The sequence below is a fragment of the Panthera onca genome, chromosome C2 (genome assembly GCF_046562875.1).
Source record: "Panthera onca isolate mPanOnc1 chromosome C2, mPanOnc1 haplotype 2, whole genome shotgun sequence".
Classification (NCBI taxonomy): domain Eukaryota; kingdom Metazoa; phylum Chordata; class Mammalia; order Carnivora; family Felidae; genus Panthera; species Panthera onca.
The window spans coordinates 112,237,664-112,253,719 of record NC_138347.1 but is presented as its reverse complement, the minus strand read 5'-3'; the positions used below and the strand labels follow the sequence as shown (position 1 = coordinate 112,253,719).

The 16,056-nt window shown below is 35.1% G+C and overlaps 1 long non-coding RNA gene across 4 annotated transcripts in view; it reads right to left on the bottom strand.

Moving 5' to 3' along the window:
• LOC132683259 (uncharacterized) overlaps positions 1-16,056 on the bottom strand; it is a 93,119-nt gene that overhangs the window by 51,853 nt on the left and 25,210 nt on the right. For 3 of the 4 annotated variants that reach the window (XR_013549816.2, XR_013549815.2, XR_009612127.3), the window contains exons 2-3: positions 2,964-3,056; positions 2,746-2,861 (exon numbers count right to left, since the gene is read on the bottom strand). This is a non-coding gene — a long non-coding RNA (uncharacterized LOC132683259). Of the gene's footprint in view, positions 1-2,370; positions 2,421-2,745; positions 2,862-2,963; positions 3,057-16,056 lie in introns of all 4 variants that reach the window. The other variant, XR_009612126.3, reaches the window with a different exon arrangement.

Genomic DNA, 16,056 nt, shown 5'->3' with positions numbered 1-16,056 from the left:
TTCTTTTTTAGATCAACCTTCTTTTCTCTTTGTTTTTCAATCTGGTTATTTTCTGACCTACATTTTTGTTTTCTTATATCTAATATGCTGGTAATTTACCCACAAATATTCTTTTCAGTTATTGTATCCTTCAGTTCTGGAACTACCATTTGAATATTTTATATTTATATTTATATTTATATATATTCTATATGTTATATGTTATATATATGTTATATGTTATATATATATTCTTATGTTTTTTGAAACTATTTTGTCATCTATTTTATTGATTACAATTATTTTTACATTTCTGTTTTATCATTTCACTATCTAGATCATCTGTGGGTCTGTTTCTAGTACTTATTCCTTCTCTTGTTTTTTGATCATTTGGTACTATTGTAGATTTGTTTTGAATTCTAAACATTGTATATAAAAGACTGCCAAGACAAGAAGCTCTATATGACATTATCTTTATCAAAGAATATTTAATTATTCTAGTGAGTAGTTAGTATAAGGGCAGATTCTCTCAGTCTAAGCTAGGATTAATAAAGTTTGAGAACTGGTTTGAAGCTTTGTAGAAGCTGTAATATTTTTACTTTGCCCATATTCCTGAAAAATTTGAGTTTTACCATTGCCTCTCTGTCTTGGAAGATTCTAATTTCCAATTTGTGTTCTTTTGGTGCTGTGAGACTGCTAAAAGGTTTTTTTTGTTTTTGTTTTTGTTTTTTTTTTTTTTTTTTGCCTTCTAACCTGCTTCCTTCTTAGTTCTTCAGTCTCTTACACCTTGAAATGTTAATGCTTGACAAATGACTCAAGCAAAAAAAGGTTGTCCTCACTTCCTTACAAAGTCATTTTCTCTAGATCTTGTTCATTTGGGTCTGACCTACCTTTTTAGCCATTATATTTTTACCACATCCCAAGTTTGACAAACACTCTAGACAGACTTTCTGCTTAAACTCTGAGCGTCCCGCTGTGAAATGGCAAATAATAGTAAATGTTTCAATGGGAGAAAGCAGCTAAACAAGTATAGTTCCCTTTAGTGTGTTTCCATTCTCTTTTTAATCTGTACCTCTAATCATGGCTGCTTTAATTGCTCTCTAATGCCTAAATAAGCTGAAAATTTTTAGACTGAGGTTTTATAGTAGCTTTTGACTGGAGACCTTGTGTAATACAAACTATTTCATTAGAGTTGGAAGATTTTCTGGAACCAACTCTTTGACCTTTCATTTTCCCTCTAGGCCTGACTTCTTACTCTGTGGATTATGTTGTACCAAGTTAGAATTCTTCTTAATATACTAGTGACAATTTTCTTATGTAACATTTTAGAAATACTGGCAAGTTTATATTCAAACTGTACTACTTAGTTGTTTTGTCCCTAATTAAAGAGGAAGAAGAAGTTGGGGAGGGGACATGGATTTATCCCTATGGGATTAGTTGTTTTTATTATTTATGTGCCCAGAGGGGAGTATAGAAGAGAATTGGTTAAAGTTAAGAATTTTTGTTTTGTTTTCCTTAAATAGCAGTCCCATTGGGATTAAATTATACTTTGGCCAGCTTCTTACATTTATTTGCCAATGGACAAGTCCAAATATGAAGGAATTTTGGTTCTATTTGGATTGATATAATTAGCCTCTCTATAAATAGATTATTTATATCTGTATATTTTAGTTGATGACTTGTCTTATAGAAGACAAATCGTTATTTTAAAATGTCCAGAGTGTTGAAGAGAAGATCCAAAGGAAGGAATATTTGTTCCTGCTAATGTAGTGTGCATACTATACTAGAAAGATGGTGGGGTAGTGGGATAGGGAATGCATATTCCTATAGTGGAATCTTAAAAATGACATACATTATCCTCTCTCTGCCCCTCCCTCCCCTCTCTCTCCAAAATAAATAAACATTAAAAATAAATAACAAGACAGGTGCCTGGCTGGCTCAGTCAGGTGAGCATCCGACTTCAGCTCAGGTCATGATCTCATGGTTCATGTTCAAACCCCGTGTCAGGCTCTGTGCTAACAACTCGGAGCCTGGAGCCTGCTTCGGATTCTGTGTCTCCTTCTCTCTCTGCCCCTTCCCCGCTCACGCTCTGTCTCCCTCTGTCTCTCAAAAATAAATAAATATAAAAGAAAAATTTTTTAAATAATGAAAAAACAAGATAAATCCTTTTCTAGAATTTTAGAAGTACAAGTTTTATGGATACTCTTGCATGATTTTAACTTAGATATGAGACTATAGTTTCATAAGGTTATCTGGTGTGTTTCATGCTTCACTTCTATGCATTCCAACTGAAATGGCATATCTGGTATTGTGTGACAAAATGCCCATTTTAGTTCCTGTTGCAGAAATCTTAAATATTTCATGTTGTGCTGACAACGCTAAGGTACTTACCTCAAAGAACTATATTTTGATGTGGTCATTGGCCTTTCTCCTCAATAATTCTAAATAGAGAAATACAGAAATGAAACTTATTTTTTTCTTTGTTCTCATGCAGTAACTGTTAAGGTGAGTCTCAAAGAGTTTATTGAAAACATATGGTCTTAGTGACACATGAAAAAAATAATACTCATCTTCATGGTAATAATCAAATTCCAATTAAACATAGCTTAATTAACCAGTGTCTCTATGTAGTAGTTTGAAAAAAGTCATTATATCTAGCTTGCATATCAATTTTATGCTCTTTTAACTTTCTAAAAAAAAACTGTTGGAAGGATTATTGCTTTCAATCTTCAGAAAATTCTAGAGGCTTGTTTCTTCATAACTCACCTGAGGATAGTTGAGACTTGACATTCTCATGGTCATGTACAAAGTCAGGAATGTAGCTCGATTTTTAATTTATAGTCCCCTCTATTTTTTAAACTCCACAGTTTATTAATTAGCAACTGGAAATAATCAAACAAAACAGATTTTATGATCAATATGACTACACATTTAGTCAAACTTGCTTTGAAATGGAAGGATTAATCAAAATTATATGATTTCACCTTTGCTCATCATCTGTTGAAGCTCGTCTGTTGAATTGTTAGTGTAATTTTCGGTCAATAAGGAGATTTGTTTTCCTTTTGTTTTCATGAACTCTTAAGGAAAATAGAGAAGCAGAGTGGGTGATTACCTAATGTAATAGCAGCATTCATTCTACTACAATAGCGTATATATTTTCTTCAAAGACTGTCACAGGACATGCACATCTAGATGGATAAGAAACTGATTATTAAAGGAGAAATTATGAGAAACTACAAAATGCAAAATGAAAAGATATGATTGAGGTGGATGTGAAAAAGCACAGAATTTTCAATTTCATTTTCAACCAATCAGGAAAGCTGTATAGAACAGGTGGCATTTCACACAGAAAAAAAAAAAAAAAAAAATAGGTACTTTGATCATCTGGTAAAGAAAAGACATTTTAAATGCAATTTTGATTCATTTGTAGACTTATTCCAGTTTTAGACTCTGTATTTTTTAATTTGCTGATAGAGTATAATTAGAAACTAATGTAAATTTTCTCCTGTGCTTTAAGAATCTTGACATTTAGTACTTCATTTTAACAATGCCTTTTATAAGGTGTCATTTCCTTTTATAGTCATTACACTTAAAATTTTTTCTTCTGCTTTCACAGAAAATAAAAGATAAAAACAGTATTAAGATAACTGGCAATTCAAAGGCAAAAAAGGGGCTCCAAGACACAGATAGCTAAGTAAACATAAAAGAAAAGTTATGTATTTCTCCCACGTAAAATTAAATTATAGCTGTAAGAATATAAATGGCTCAATCTGTATTATCTTTTGTTGATCCAGCAGCTTGTTGCTATAAAAATACTGACAATTATAAATATAGTCCTTTCCCTTCTGCCATTGGAGCCCTCATATCTTCCTATGAAAGTCACAAGTGAGAGATAAATTTGACACCTTGGATAGGAAATTGAATAGAAGCAAGAAATCAAGTAGAAATTCAAATCTCTCCCTTGACTCTCACAGGAACATATGAAAGTGACTTCCATAATGGCAAAATTTTCTGAGAACATTAAATTAGAATTTTAAGGACATGTTTATTCCAAATCAATATGACTCCAGAGATTGAAAAAATTCATGCCTTTGAGAATAATGCATAGTGTCATTCTGAACAGGCAAGACATACTTATGAAATGTCCTAAAGAACAAAGAATAGAGCTGGGAGAAATATTACATTTACTTTTATTACAAAACCTTCCTAGAATTTAACTTAATTTAAAATTAAAATAGCTTCATCTTCATTATTTTTATAATCATTGCCGAATGTTTATTGAGTGCCTACCAAGTACAGAACAGAGAATTAAGTATTGCCAGCCCAAAGAACAAATGATAGTCTCTCCCTACAGGGGCACACTATCTTTGGAAAAGAGAAAGTAAGTTTCTACTGACATATGTTCCCATTACTTATATTACTCTCTTGCCCTGTTTGGAACCATACAATTCTAATAATTCTTTGGGCTTTCATTTAATACAGGTTTTTATTTTTCCTTTTTGGAGTAAGTTGAGACAATGGAAGTCGTGGGAAAATCTACCTCAAATCTCACATCATAAAACCCTACCGTGTCTCAGCAGGGACTTTGGGTATCAGTAACTCCCTCCTGAAATAAAAATTTAATGGTCAATATGTTTGTCCTACAGTATTAGAAGTCCCCAACCTAGGGGTGCCTGGGTGGCTCAGTTGGTTAAGCGTCTGACTTCGGCTCAGGTCATGATCTCACAGTCTGTGAGTTTGATCCCCATGTGGGGTTCTGTGCTGACAGCTCAGAGCCTGGAGCCTGCTTTGGATTCTGTGTCTCCCTCTCTCTCTGACCCTCCTCCACTCATGCTCTGTCTCTCTCTGTGCCAAAAATAATCATTAAAAAATTTTTAAAAAAAGTCCCCGACCTAGCATCGTTAGACAATATGAGAAAATGCTTTAAAGAAAAACTAAATTTTAATTTTTTTACAGCTATATCATTTGCAGAATATGAATCACACTGTGTTGTCACCTAGCAACTATTTATTTGATATGATATTTTAACCTAAAACAGACATTTTTCCCATGACTAAATTCTATTCCAAGTCTATCACATCTATTTTCACATCTATTTTCTATGTCCTGATAGAAACCATAATAACTTACTAGAACAGGCAAGTGTCAGATCTGCTAATAATGAAAGCTGCAGTGGGGCCTAAAACATAGGTGCTGGGTGGTACTTGCTGACTCTGGACATGTTTATGATGTTATTTCATGAACCATGTTCAGAATGAGAGGAAAATCAATGGGAAAACTTACTGGATTAAACCTCATAAACTTGATGTGTCCTTCTTCCTCTTCTTTTCTGGGCTTCCCTGTGATACAGTACTCTTCACATTTTATTGTAATGGTCTGTTTGTGTTTCTTTCTACCCAAACTATAGGCTTTTTAAGTGAGTAGAGCCTATCATATGAAGAAGTAGGCAAAGTGCTTACATCATAGTAGATGTCAAAAATGCTTAAATGGATGAATGGGATAAGGATCTAAAATGGTATTGCAGCTATCAGAGAAATAAGAAACAAGTTGTAAATAATGTCATAGGATCTTGAGGTCTATGATTTTATACAACTTGGCATAATTATAGAACATGAAGTATAGAGGCTTGGTATTCATCACTGGCCACGATCTTATAATTTGTTGAATAAATATTTTACAAATGCTGGAAGACAGAATGAACAATTCCCAAGCAACCCTGGCATTCATAATTTGGAATTATTTGAAGTTTTGCTCCGTCACAAATTTGAATCTCATGTATTCTACATGAGCTGGTGAGTCACTCAGCTGGTGATAGAGCCTAGCCTTGAATGTCTCAGGCAATTATGTTGTCAAAGCTGTGATCCCTGAGAGCTTGGCCCTCAGCTCTGATGCTGTAAAGTTCTAAATGTCCTGAGACCTGAGAAAAGGAAAAAAAAAAAAGCACCAATTTGGTCAACTGTTCCCCACCTACTTCTCGAGGCAACTTTGATTTTTTTCTGTTCATCATTAGTTACACGGTAACCTTCACAAGGAATTAAAAATTTCCTTTTAATGTGAAAATTGCATTGCATAAAACTCTTCATGTAAGTTTAAAAGGTGAGATGATAAGAGGAACTATACTGGCATTTAGGTGAAAGCTAGAAGCTTATGCAAACATTGTGGTATACTTAAATTTCAGGTTTCAAGAAAATTTTGAGAGTTATCATTCATGAATTTCACAAGCTTACTGTGCATGCAAGAATAAAGGAAAAAAAATGGGAAATGGAGGAAAAGTATTTATTGAATACTCACATTAAGGTCTCCTGTGAAGCATTTGTCTTGTAAAAGAAGAAGTAACTTAGTGAAGCTCAGAAAATCTGATTCTCTTCCAAATGTACAATAACAAATTAAACAAGAGATCTATTTTGGTTGAGATGAAATCAGTCAAAGAAAAGATAAACATTAAATAAACTGACACCATAACTTCTAAAAATATAAAAGTAATAAAAGGTAGAAGTTAAATCAACTTACAAGAGAAAGAAGATACAAATTCAGGGATAAAACCAAAGGCAATGAAAGTGTAAATGGGAGGTGGAATGCCATACGCTTTAAAATTGTCTATTAGAATTGTCCGGTGCAAACTATATCAGAAATTATCATTAGAATTGGAGGCAGATACAGATCCAATCAAGTTATAGAATTACATGCATTGTCTTCACAGGAACATTATTTTTGTACTGATCGTCAATAATATTTACAGCTCTCCTTCTGTACATTTGTCATAATTGTGCTCTTTTATTTGTATGATTATTGATGTAATGACAATTTTTCCAATAGACAGGAATTTCCAAGGGGTAAAGACCATGCCCAACTTGCTCACCACTGAATATCAAGTACCTGACACAGAGTGTGACATAGGACAGGCGTTTAAACACCTTGTTGAACTTACAAGTGGACAATGATCTTCATTGGTTCTGCGAGGCTTCAACTGCACACGGTGCTACCTTTGACTACCATTAAACATTTTAAATTTGAAAAGTAGAAAGATCTGTGTGTGACTCCTACACCTACAAAATAGGTTTGTGGTGAGCTAAATGGATCCAGGAAACAGGAAAGGACGGATGAGCATCTGACAGGGGTATTTCCACTGGGCTGCTCAGATGCTTGCTTGCTCTCTGCCACCTGGACATATTTAAATCCAAACCCAAATGAATAATTAAATTCAACTGCATGAAGGGATTCCTTTTCTTTTTGTCTGGGGCATTTATCTTAGTGATTCTTAAAGTGTGGTCCCTCGAGCAACTGCATCAGCATCATCTGTAAATTTGGTAGAGATGTAAAATTTTCAGCCCCCTACCACACCTACTTGGTCAGAAACTGGTAATGGGTCCCAGATATCTGTGTTTAATGAGCTTGCAGGTGGCTCTAAGATAAAATGTGAGAAACTCCAAACACTGTGTGAAGTGAATATTACTGTATAGACTAGTGAATTTTCATCGCACATCCTTTGTTGTTATGGAGTCCACAATAAGCAATATCGTAACCATGGCTATGGTGGCTCCATCAACATGTGGACTCCCAGCCTTTCAACATCCATGTGAATAACAGTTGCAGTTGTGGTTCTTTGATTTTGGAAGAAGTAGGACAGAACTGTAAATTATTATGGATTGCATTTACACATGACACTACGTCTAATAATCAATGTTGTTTTCAAATACTTTTAAGAATAAAGGAAATGCATTATAGAAAAAGGAAATACGACTTTAATCGGTCTACCTATGACTCCCTGTGAAACCTTTGTTCTCCAGGTTCCTCTTTTTTTTTTTAACACCACACAATATACTGCACATATTTAAAGTATACAATTTGATTAGTTTTCATGTGTACCTACCGTGAACCATCACCACAATCAAGATCATGAGTATATCAATACCCACCAACGGATCCTTGCAGTCATTCCCACTCAACCTTCTCTGTCCCTCCTCCCCCTTATCCAAGCAACAACTAATAGGCTTTCTGTCACTATAGATTAGTTTTTATGTTCTAGAATTTTATATAACTGGAATCATACTGTATGTATGCTTTCTTGTCTCAATTCTACCACTCAGTATAACGATGTTAATATTCATCCATTTTGTAGCATATATCAATAGTTCATTCCTTTTTCTTGCTGACAAGTATCCATTACATGGGCATACCAAAGTTTGCCAACCCATTAACCTGTTGATAGGCATTTTGGTCTTTTTAGTAGAATATTACAAATAAAGCTATTGTGTGAACTTGTGCCCAATTCTCTGTAGGGATGTAGGCTTTCATTGTCTTTGGGAAAATGCTAAGGAGTGGAGTGACTAGATTATATTGCACACATATGTTAAACAGATTAAGAAACTGTCAGTCTCTCAAAGTAGTTATATTATTGGACATTCCCATAAGCAGTTCACGAGATATCCAGTTTCTCTACTTTGTTAACAACATTTGGTGTGGTCAACATTTTCAAGTTTAACCATTCTAAAATATTTCCTTTTTAATGTCTCCTAACTTGCTTAATCGCATTCAGATTTTTTTTTCATGTCACACATCAAACTTTTTCTGTTTAGAAGCAAATTGGGTGGATTTATATCTTCCATGCCTCTCCTCAACTCTTTGAACATGTGTAATATAGTTGTACTAGCAGTATCAATGTCCTCATTTGTTGGTTTTAACATTTTATTACTTCTAGTCCAGTTTCAATTTATTGGGGTTTTTTTTTCTCCTCAATGTGGCTTATATTTTATTATTGCTTTGCAAGGGTATAATGGTTTGGGGGGTGTTTTTGTTTGTTTTTTGTTTTTGCCAGTCATGAATTTTACTCTATTGAGTTCTGGATCGTTTTGTTTTTATACAAATATTCATGAGGTTTGTTCTATGATGCATTTAACTTACTTGCAATTTGTTCTTTTTGGGTCTTTTTAAATTTTTTTTCTTTAAAAAAATTGTTTTAATGTTTATTTATTTCTGAGACAGAGAGAGACAGAGCATGAGCAGGGGAGGGGCAGAGAGAGAGAGGGAGACATAGAATCAGAAGCAGGCTCCAGGCTCTGAGCTGGACAGCACAGAGCCTGAGCTGGACAGCACAGAGCCTGATGGGGCTCGAACTCACAAACCATGAGATCATGACCTGAGCCGAAGTCGGTCGCTCAACCGACTGAGCCACCCAGGTGCCCCTGTTCTTTTTGGGTCTTGATTTTATATTTGTTAGAATCAGAGCAATTCTAGGTAAGGCTAAAGATTCCCACGATTCAGGGAAGTCTCTTGTTTACCCAGTGCCATTTCATCATGAGGTTTTCCAATTCAGCTGGTGGTAACAAACATTACTCCAAATCCTGTGTGAGTGCTAGGCATTGTTACTTCTAAAACTATCAGATGGTTCTTTCCTCAGCCTGGAGTAGTCTCCATGCATGTGTTAGTATCCAGTCGCATACTCAAGGGGTATCTTCCTGGAGCATGCTCGCTTGCTTTTCTTTCTTTCTTTCTTTCTTTCTTTCTTTCTTTCTTTCTTTCTTTCTCTCTCTCTCTCTCTCTCTCTCTCTCTCTCTCTCTCTCTCTCTCTTTCTTGCTCTCTTCTTCCTGATACTCTGCACTGCAAATTCTAGCTACCTCAGTTTATACACACAGTTCCATGTCCTCCATACACTAGGCTCCTACTGGAGCTCTCTTAGCCTAGAAACTTTTTTTAAAGTTTATTTATTTATTTTGAGAGAGAGAAAGAGAGCATAAGTGGTGGGGGGGACAGGGGACAGAGAGGAAGAGAGAGAATCCCAAGCAGGCTTTGTGCAATCAGCACAGAACCCAATGCAGGGTTTAAACCCATGAACCCTGAAATCATGACCTGAGCTGAAACTAAGAGTCCAATGCTTTAACCAGCTGAGCCACCCTAGGCGCCCCTTAGCCCAGAAAGTCTTAAGGAAGCATTTGTTAGGCTCACCTTTTTGTTTCCTATTTCTCAGGTTGTACTCTCCTTCATCATCTGACACTGTGTGTCTTGAAAACTGTTGTTTTATATACTTTGCCTTATGGGGGAATTGTCTCCAATGGGAGGGTAAATTCAGTCTTTATTACTCCATTTTAACTAAAGACAAAAATATCTCCTCATATTTTTAAAGTCACATTTGGAATAAATGACCTTTAAAGATCAACCCAGCTGTGTGTAGACCCAGTTATGTACTGCCCAATAGGCTGCACTGACGTGTACTCTTCAGACCTCAACTTCCTGACTTTGTTCTTGGCCTGAGCAGCCCTAGCTTTGAAATACACAGTTCTGGGGATGATAAAGTCCAACTGCTGCCATCATCACTATAGATCAAGAACCCCCCAACTGGTAGTGACCACTGTCTCCAAACCACCGGCCGGGTCAAAGCTGTAAAGGGTATGGTTTCTCTGTTGTTCTGTAGAAGAGCTAGATCATACAACCCAGGAGTGTGGGGACTTCATAGACCCTGGAGCAGATGTGACCAGTGAGAAATAGTAGAACCATCAGGTGAATTACTCTTTTCCCCAAACCCCACGCCCACCTAAGAGACATGAAGCTTGTCCAGAGATATCCCATATGACTAAATAATAACTGACTGAATTTTCTTGTAAAATCACAGACAACTGGATTCATTTCTCCTCCTCACTCCTGCCTCATTTCCCTTTTTCCTTCACTCTCACTGCCCTTGCACATAATGTTTCACCCCTACCAAAGAGCATGAATATATACATTTTGGTTCAGACTCTTTTCTGGGGTACTCAGGCTATGAGAGTGGGGCAAATAAGAGAATATAAGAAAGATAATAATCATCCCATTACATAACACCTACTTGCTCTATTTTTACACACAAAAAATGTAAAATTTTCTCTGGATATTTTAAATGAAGAAACAAAAACATTTTAATTTAACATGTTGAAAATTTAGCCCAAATTTACAGAACCTGGAGAAATATTATCAGAGACTGTTGGTCTTGCTGAAGGAAAAGTAACAAAATGTGGATCCTCAATTCTAGAATAGCTGCCGAATCAGGGAAGGTAGAGAATTCTACATGCAGGTGCAACGTCACTGTGAACGCTGGAATTTCAGAGCTCTTACCTAGAACATGATTTGAAGGTTTGTGGGAGAATGATGATCTAAAACTTGAAGCAACCTGTAGTTTGCCTGCATTCTTAAATAGCATGATGACTTTAAATAGAAGAAGCTGAAATGTTTTTGCCTTGGTGTTCTGTCCTGTATCACAGCTTTGTGATTTGTTTAAACAGATCTCTTCAGCACAGTGGAGTGATATTAAGCATGTGACTCCCATGCCAAAGTTACAGACTATGCACTAGTTGAAGAAAAGATCATTTGGTAAGTATGAATTTGAAGGTGGGTAAGTTTTAATAGTTTATGCAGACAGTACATTTTTAATCAGAAACCAATTACAATGTGAGATTTATTCATGAAATACTAGATTAGTACAGTGGGAGTCCTAACAAAATTATGATTTTTAACTTTCCTCCTATAAATTATTCTTGTTTATTCATAGAAACCAATAAAGTGAAATAAGGGAGTCTAATGTTCTTTTCCTTTCTAATGCAATTTATTTAAAGAATCTTAAGACCTAGTATTGCGGGTTGAATTGTATTCCTCAATAAGATATGTTGAAATCCTACCTCAGTATCTGTCCATGTGATCTCATTTGGAAATAGGGTCTTTGCAGATTAATCAAGTTCAAATGAATTCATGCTGGATTAGGGTGGACCCTAAATCCAGTTACTGCTGTCCCTATAAGAGAAGGGAAATTTGGATATTGACACATACAGAAAACATGTGATGAAAAATGCACAGATTGGAGTGATACATCTGCAAGCCAAGAATAGCCAGCAAGCAATGCTAGAAAGACTCTCCCAGAGAGCCTTTGGGGAGAACAGGCACCTGCTGACACCTAGATTTCAGACTTCAAGCCTCTAGAACCATTAAAGAATAGATTTCCACTGTTTTAAGCCACGTACTTTATGGCAATTTCTTACAGTAGCTCTAGAAAACTAATATACTTAGTTATAATTGTTAAAAGACTTTTTTTGTTCTTATGTCATAGGTTTTATAAAAATTCAATAAAGTTAACAAAGATTTTTTTTATGATATTATTACAAATTACACTACATTAAGGAATCTTTGAGAATTACATTTGAACTCTATGTAGAAAATTTTATTGAAAAAATATTTTCTTTTCCATTAAGGAATTTCCTATAATTCCTATTCAGCCCAATTTAACAGGTTGTTTGTAATTACCTGTCTGTGTATAGTACTCTAGAAGGTAACAACATTGCCAACAACTTGACTTCAGACTTCTGGTCCCTTGTTTTAAGTCACCTGGTTTGTAGTAATTTGTTATGGGAGACCCAGGAAACAAATACAATACTGACAACTTCAGGATTTTTTGTAGATGACAAGGGGATTCAAGTCCCAGGCTTATGACCTCATTTTACATTAATCACCTCCATAAGGGCCCTATTTTTAAATACAGTCATTTGGGTGTTGGGATTTCAACATATAAATTTGCAAGGGCAGGGGTCATGATTCAGCCTATAACATTGTGATTATTTTTCTTTATTTCTTTAGATATTTTTAAAATTTTTGTCTTCCCATAAAATGACCCCTTATTCTTGTAACCTTTTACTTTTTAGAACCAAATTTCCCTAAAACACTTTGTTCATATGATTCATATGAGGGTAGCCACAACCCCACACCAGGGATGGCACATGCCATTGTCCTAATTATTCAGAGAACCAATGAAAAACTTTGGTTGGCCTCGGCAAAAAGATAGTGGCCACTATATACCATGTTCCCCCCAGGGTCACTAGAATTAACCTTTACACAATGTGGAGTGAGTCTGCCAGAAAATAAAGGCACTCAGAAGAAAATAAGGCCAGAGAGAGAAGAGACAAGACAGACAGGTACCTGCTAATATTCAAACATTCAATGCAGTCTGTCAGAAGCTTGCCCCATACATAACTTTTGAATTACCTGATAAATATCCTATATTTGCTTAAGCCAGATTACATTGGCATTCTGTTAGTTAATATTAGATTCCTGACTACAACAATCCTGGAGTTATAGAAAACTTGTAAGTAGATATCATAATCTTCTATTGTCTGGGCAATTGTGTTAGATCATGTGATAGGTAGTTTTGAAGATAGTCCCCAGTGATCCTCATCTTCTAGTATAAGATGCAACCTCTTCTCCTTAAGTATAAACTGAACTTACTGATTCACTTTTAATGAAGTGAATACAGCAGAAGAGATGGAATCTCACTTCTGAGATTAAGTTACAAAAGACTGTATTTTTGGTGTTTGATGCTTTGTCTTACTCTCTTTTGGAACACTTATCTGGGTGGAGCCAGTGATGAGACTTGAGGCCCACCTGGTGAGGGACCACACAAGTGAAATTGGAAGCAAATCTTCTCCTCATTCCCCAAACCAATTAGGCCTTCAGATAAGACCATAGCTTCAAGCTGACAGTTTGATGCAATGTCATGAAAGACTTTAAGCCAGAGGCCGCCAGCTAAGCCATGCTTGGATTTCTGATGCACAGACACCATGAGAGTATAAATGTTTGCTGTTTTAAGCTGCTACATTTTAAAGTAACTTGTTATACGGTAATAGATAATACAAATCACTTGAAAAATAATAAATCTTGGAAGCTATTAGAAAGCAGTATTATATAGTATCATATCATATCATATCATATCATATCATATATCATATCATATCATATTCACAAACAGAAATAAGCTATTGGCCATCTATGAGTTGTCTTCTAGATAAGACATATATTTTCATTAACATTGAGGGTCTCAACACTTACAATCTCAGTAACAGGAAGGAAGCATCAAAGTATAAGAACAATTTGTGTTTCACACCCTTGAATTTGAATGCTGAGTCAACCCCAACTAACTGAATGACCCTGGGCAAATCACTTAAAATCTATGTGCTTCTGTTTCCTGTTCTGTATAATGGAGATAAGAAAATCTACTTAAAGAGTTTTCTGAAGATTAGAAATAATATATGTAGAATACTAAAACCATGAGTGGGCACACAGGACTGGAGCTTCATAATACATGGTTAGTAGTTCTTTGACTAGTACCTTTAAGGTGAAAGAGCAGACTGACAACAGGAATGCATCCTTTGATATTGGCATGGTGCTTGGGTGTGGACCCAAGTTGTGACCACTTGCTTCTTAGGATTAGGTTCTAACTGACTGGTTGGCCCCACACAGTTCAGTTCTCACATTAAGGTTGCTTGTGGTCCTTCTTTGAGACTTACTGGAAAATTATGTTGTGTTGGGTAGAAGATACACGTATTCAATGTGTGAGCTAGGTCACTTTTTCCACCACAGTGGGACTTTACTATTGTCAATATTTTGTCAAGTGTCCCCAGACCTCTTTAATATGTCCATTTCTATAAAGGTATTAAAACATTTCACAAATTTGTTTTCCTGTTTATGCCATAGTTAAATCTAATGTTTCCTGTTAGTTTAAATTACACCAATCTTTATCATATCCCCAGAGGACATTTAGGCAAGCTTATATATCATCAATTTGCAAATGGGAAAACCAGTACATCTAGAGGTTAAATCCATTCATAGTGTAGAGAAATCAAAGCCTATTACTGATTTGGAAAATCCTGGAGAATTCTGTCTTTCCTATAGTTTAGGAACTTGCAAAATACTAATTATATATTATGTCAACAAAATCACTGACCGTAGTAAATGTGAGTTTGTTTCTCAGTATATTCAAGTCTAGTCAGATCCTTATTAGAGAAAAGTGCCCAGTTTAGCAATTCATAAATAAGCGGATATCTCAGATAGTATTGAATAATAAAATAAAATTAATAGTTGAGTGTTAATGTAAAGCATAGCCACAGAATTGCCATGAAGGTGATACCTGAGCACATTAGATGTGGTATATAGTAGAAGATTTTGTTATTTATAAACCCAGTGTTTGATGTTTAACAGGCCAACAGATAGCAGCATTAAAATTATAATTGTCATTTTTTTCTGATTCCAACAATATGAATTCACTATAGAAAAAAAAGAAAATGTTAAAATTAAAAAAAATCATTCATAATTCTGACATCCAGAGATAATTTATAATAATTTGACATATATCTCTATAATCTATCTAAATGAATAGTATATATATTCATTTAAATCTATAAATTATATATTTGGGATTATACCAAAGAGTTTTGGGTGAATGCTACTTCGTTTTTTATTTGACAGTAACATAATGTCAAACCTGGCTTAATGTTTAATATATCATTAATATGCCATATATTGTGTATATAAGTATCGTCTGGATACTGCAAAAGCCTAAAGGACATCATTTACATAGACTATGACACACCTCCTAGGGTTGTATAATGTGACAGCCTATGTTAAATGTTCTTAGAAAACATTTGAAATGGCTACATAATTGCTCATTACGTGACTCTTCCATTCTTTATTAGCTACTAGTCTACTGTTTGATGCTAAACTTGCTTCCAGTTTTGATGTTATAAATAATCCTATGTGAAATTGTGCAAAAATATTTGTATTCTCTGCTCATTCATTTAAGGAATACCCTTGGAAGTATAATATATATAAGTCAAAAGATAAACAATTTTAAGTATTCTCTATATATACTGAAATATATAACAAATGCTTTAGACTACTTACTGGGGGGCTCTTGTTTCCAATTTAAGCCTGTATGCCCATCAAAATTTCCTTGGTTTCAAGTAAACTTAATTTATTTCAATAAGGAATATCTATATCTATATATGTGTATGTCTATGAAACATAAAAGAAAATTTCACAGAGTCCTAGGCACTCAAGACTATAAAGAAATGGTACCGGGAACTCAAAAGCCATTAGGAAATTAGTTAGTAGTAAAATTTTACCTGTCTCTGAATTTGTGTATTATTCCTCTCTCTCTCTCTCTTTCCCCCCACCCTCCGCCACTTTCCCTTTCCCTCTCCCTTTCTCCTTTTCTCCCTCTCCCTTCTTCCTTCTCTCCAGCTTTTGGAATGGTCTAAAATATCTACAACACAGCTGATTGTGTATCTTCA